This window comes from Glycine max, chromosome 6 (genome assembly GCF_000004515.6).
Source record: "Glycine max cultivar Williams 82 chromosome 6, Glycine_max_v4.0, whole genome shotgun sequence".
NCBI lineage: Eukaryota > Viridiplantae > Streptophyta > Magnoliopsida > Fabales > Fabaceae > Glycine > Glycine max.
In genome coordinates this window covers 38,509,495-38,514,648 of record NC_038242.2, presented here as the reverse complement: position 1 = coordinate 38,514,648, position 5,154 = coordinate 38,509,495, and positions in this window count along the sequence as shown.

Below are 5,154 nucleotides of genomic sequence, written 5' to 3'. Positions count from 1 at the left end.
TGGCTTTCGCCTAAGCAGAGCAAATCGGAGTATATGGAATGTAAGTTCAACAAAAGAAGGAGGGTTTCTAACTCAGAGGTGAAAATAGGAGACCATATTATCCCTCAAGTCACACGGTTTAAATATCTTGGGTCTGTAATACAGGATGATGGGGAAATTGACGGGGATGTGAATCATCGCATTCAAGCAGGATGGATGAAATGGAGAAAAGCATCGGGGGTGTTATGTGATGCAAAGGTACCGATCAAGCTAAAGGGAAAGTTTTATCGGACTGCGGTAAGACCGGCGATTTTGTACGGAACAGAATGTTGGGCGGTCAAGAGCCAACATGAGAATAAAGTAGGTGTAGCGGAGATGAGGATGTTGCGGTGGATGTGTGGTAAGACTCGACAGGATAAAATTAGAAACGAAGCTATTAGAGAGAGGGTTGGAGTAGCGCCTATTGTAGAGAAGATGGTGGAAAATAGACTTAGGTGGTTTGGGCATGTAGAGAGAAGACCGGTAGACTCTGTAGTGAGGAGAGTAGACCAGATGGAGAGAAGACAAACAATTCGAGGCAGAGGAAGACCCAAAAAGACTATAAGAGAGGTTATAAAAAAGGATCTCGAAATTAATGGTTTGGATAGAAGTATGGTACTTGATAGAACATTATGGCGGAAGTTGATCCATGTAGCCGACCCCACCTAGTGGGATAAGGCGTTGTTGTTGTTGTTGTTGTTGTTGTTGTTGTATATTTTTATTGGTGATAATATTAATATGAGAATGTTGTTGTTATTGATGATAATGTGGCATGAGGTGATGTTATTATTGATGATAATATTAAAATGAGATGATGTTGATGTTGGTAATGTGATTGAGATGAGATTGTGTTGATGTTGAAAATGACATTGAGATGAGATAATGTTGATGCTGATAATGATCTTGAGATCACATGTTGTTGATGTTAAAAATGTTATTATGATGATGTATGATGTATATGTACATAGGGGGTGCAGTGATCATGCTGAATATTCATGGCAGGAAAAATAGAGTGGTTAAAGAGTTTTAAGCATCTTTGGAGGGGTAACTTAGAATATTTAATTATCCACGGATCACCGTCAGTGCATTGATGATGGTCATGTTTCATACTTCATATTGCATGAAAATAGTATAAACTTTGTTAGTAACATGAAAATAGTATAAATTTTGTCAATAAGTACTTGTAGTTTCTCATGAGGGGAAATACTTGTACTTAGGGGCATCTCACTCTATTTGGAACTCCCTTGAAACTCAGGTTGATCACCATGGAGGGCGGGAGAGTTGTTTGTGCATGATAGGATGACCTTGACACTTGTTGCATAGTTTTCCTAACTGAGAGTTGATAATGACTAATTATGAGTATATTTTGGAGTTAAATTATTAGGAATTTGCAATTTTTCTCTCCTAATTCTTCCTTTTTAAGCAAATAATTGTTAAACTAACATTATTTAAGTTTTTGTGCAAAGAATATTAAAAGTGATCAATTTATGATGCTTAGTGAGTAAAATAAAGTCCAAGAAAACAAGGATAATTATGGAAAGCAAGACTAATTAAGGAAATAGGGTTAATTAAATAAAATAGACTAATTAAGGAAATGAGGCTAATCAAGGAAAGCATGACAAATTAAGGAAATGAAATTAAGGAAAGCAGACTAATTAAGGAAAGGAAAACTAATTAAGGAAAATAGACTAATTTAGAAGTCCGCTAATCTGCACTTATAAAAGAAGAAAAGAGAAGAAGGAAAAACACATAGAAATTCCAAGAGAATACAATTCTTTATAGAAGGCAAAAGCTAGAAGAAGGAGAAGCAAACATTGAAAGTCATTCATTCCCTCCATTTTCTTTCTTATCTTTTCCTCATTTACTGAATATTCCTCTCTTACAATTGTAAAACCTCCATGAGAATGAGAGGCTAAATCTCCTTTGTTGGGAACTTGACAACCAACTACTCTTGATGTAATTTATCTTCCTATGTATTTATGAATATACATTTGCATTATCTTTTCTTGTGCTTAATATTTATTGTTTGTGGGTTGATCACCCATTTGCATGGTAAGTTTTAGGGCTAGCGTTGGGAAATGTTATTAAATAAAGTCATCGTCAGAGATAGGTTGATATTTGTTTAGCATGTTATGCATCTCTATTCTTAATGAAATTTATTACTTTAGCTCTACAAAGGGATTTGAGAGAGAAAATAGATAAATTAGGCTTTTTCATGCAGGGGGACCAAAGTTAGAGTATATTAATAGATGTAGGTGTAAATTAGAATAATTATAAATAGAGAAAAATTATTAACATTACATCAAAGAGTAACTCTAGTAGGTTCCTAACATCATTCTTCATTAACATTACATCAAAGAGTAGCTATATTAGTAGATGCAGGCCTACCGAAGAGATTTACAACAATGGGTCATAAGCAATCATATAAGTGAACTTATCACCATACCTTAACCCAAAACCATAAGGCTCAGGTTTATGGGTCTTCTCCTCACTTATATGGTACTCAACTTTTCTATTTCTATGCGATGTGGGACTTCACCTTACACTTATACTCCAACAATTATGAAGAAAAATTCCAATATGATCACAATTCACAAAAGCTCCTTTAGTTGTTTCCTCATCTCGACATTTGATGTTTTGATCCCTACCCTAAAACCATCCCCAGGTTGCTCATTTTCATTGAACTGTACAAGCCTTTACTAGCCAACTCATTCGCCTCCTTATTATGGTTCTTTTTACCAATCACCTATAATTACCCTTCGCACTAACTCCTGAATTTTTAGTTATGGTGGACAATCAAGCTTACATTTTCTACCTTGATTTTTGCCCAAATGTCCCTCCCACTTTACAACAACACTCCTTATACCTTTTTCCTATTCATGGTGTTGATGTGGTCCTCAACATTGAATGAATTGCACCATTTAGCCATTCATATTGATTTTTCCATTTATTAGGTTTCCTTTAAATGCAAAGACTCGTCCATTGCCTTGGGTGAACCGTTTCCCCTTCTTTAGCCTACCATTTTCCACCAAAACTATCATATCCTCCAAACTGATTATGTTGCATCCTTCTATTTACTGTTGTTTAAACATTCTACCTTGACTCTTCTATCTGATTCTCACATGATACCTCTCATGGTTCCTGATTCCCTTATCTACTCCATCCCTTGTGATATTCAAATGTTATTTCCTCCATGTACCAAAAAAAAAAATACCATCTTCTAGACCTCTTTAGTTATTATATTCCCTTTCTTCCCAATGTCTACATCATAAAATGGTACCAAAAAATATTTTGCAATTAGTATCATTTTCTTTTTTACTATCTTTTTTTTTTCAAAAAAAAAAAACTAACCTTCTCTACTACCATATGTCCCCTCATAGTAGCCTTCTGTCTTAGTAGAACTTGACTTTTCTGTTGTCCCTTCTCAAATTGTCTCTGTGCTACCCCTTCAAAATCACACAATTTTTATGATTTTCATGTAGTAGATTCACAATTAAATATTAACATAACTGTTAATGAACAACACATGAACAATTGGAAAATAATCACTAATTTTCTTGATTGAAGCTTAAAGTGAGTGACCACTCATTTAGATAACAATATCAATTGGTTCAAAAATACCAATAAATGCACATAAGATTATTGCATTGAGGAATGAGCAAAGGACAGATTGGGCCGAGTTACGTTTGACCTTAACTCGTTCGTAGATGTGAATTAATTCATGATCTACTTACTAGTTAAATTAGAACATGGCCTAAGACAGGACAAGGCTAACCCAAAATATAAGAAACAAAAGTTTTCAAGTCCGCACCCTTTCCATTATCCCCAAAGGAATGGACATCTCTATTTCTATTCTTCTTCACATAACATGACACTAGAAATCAAAGGCTGAGATTCATTTTAAGAAAAAATTTAAAAAATCCTTCCCTCACCTATTGGGTATTGGGTGCTACATAGCCCTTTTTATTCCTCTCATTGATCTCTTCCCTTCAGTGTTACGTTTCCTTTCTCTTTTTTACTGTTCTCTTTCAGTCTTTACATTCAATAAAAAATACACTTTTTAAATATTAAAAATTAAACATTTTAATTAATTTGATATTTTTAATTATTTAATTAATTGAGAAATACTTTTAGTTTTTTAGTGTATAATAGTATTATATTTGTTGTAAAAAAATATATTTGAAAATCATTATTCAAATAATATTATGTCAAGTATATTTATCACTAAAATAATGAATGTAATTTTTTATATTTTATTTATTTTTATTTTGAGTAAAAAATTACTAAACTAAACTAAATTTCTTTTAATCTTCGTACCATTTCAGGTATTGGTTTATATACCTTGCATTAAATATTATATTGTTTAACTTTAATTCTTGTTTAATTTTTTTAGTCTTTATATTTAATAAAAATAATATATTTTTAAAGATTATAATATTAAATATTTATATATAAACTAATTTAAAAATTTTAAAAATTCTTTAACTGATTTTTATTTTTAAAAATTGCAAGTATTTACAAATAGAGAAGTTCATATTACAATTTAAGAGAACATAAAACAAATAAAGAGTATAGGATAAATAATCAAATTTGTTTCCAATGGTGTGACGAAGTGATAAATTGATCCTCAAATATGAAAAATACTAATTTAGTTGTTGAATGTGTAAAAAATACAATAAATTAATCCTACCATTAAATTTATGAAATCATTTTGTCTTTAAGTTATAATATTCAACAATCAGTTTGACAATAAGTTATATTTTTCAAGAATCAATTTAATATTAAGTTATAAAGTTTAGAAATTAATTTGTCACTAAATTGTTTACATGATTGATTTATCATATTTTTGTATATTTAAAGACTAAATTTAATTTTTTTTTAGGAATCAATTTATAAGTATCTCATATTTTTAAGAATGAATTTCACTATTTTTCCAAGAATATATTTTGCGAGAAGTATTTTCGATAACTTTATTTTTTGTTAAAAATATTTTCGATAACTATTAAAAAAGGAGAGAGAGAGAGAGAGAGAGAGAGAGAGAGAGAGAGAGAGAAGAATTAGTAAATTGGACTTAGAAAGTGCAGTGAATCGGTGAGTGAGTGCCAATGTATTCAATCTTGGTCCTTCGTTCCTTTA